The following is a 214-nucleotide window of genomic DNA, read 5'->3' on the forward strand; positions in this document are numbered from 1 at the left end:
TCATCGTTTGTAGAATTCAATGGATTCTTTATTACGGATCCTCTCTCTCTGCTGCTCACAAAGCGTCCTTGGCCATGTTTCCCTGTGGACGAAACTTTCTCACACTCCCTGTCTAGTCTGGGCTGTTTATCCCATCAATATGACGGGGGTTGTTTGCTGTCCTTATTCCGTTCGGCTGTGGTGTTGGCTCTCTCTTGCTTTACTCTCGATGGAG

Source organism: Penaeus monodon, chromosome 21, assembly GCF_015228065.2.
Source record: "Penaeus monodon isolate SGIC_2016 chromosome 21, NSTDA_Pmon_1, whole genome shotgun sequence".
In the NCBI taxonomy this organism is placed as follows: Eukaryota; Metazoa; Arthropoda; class Malacostraca; order Decapoda; family Penaeidae; genus Penaeus; species Penaeus monodon.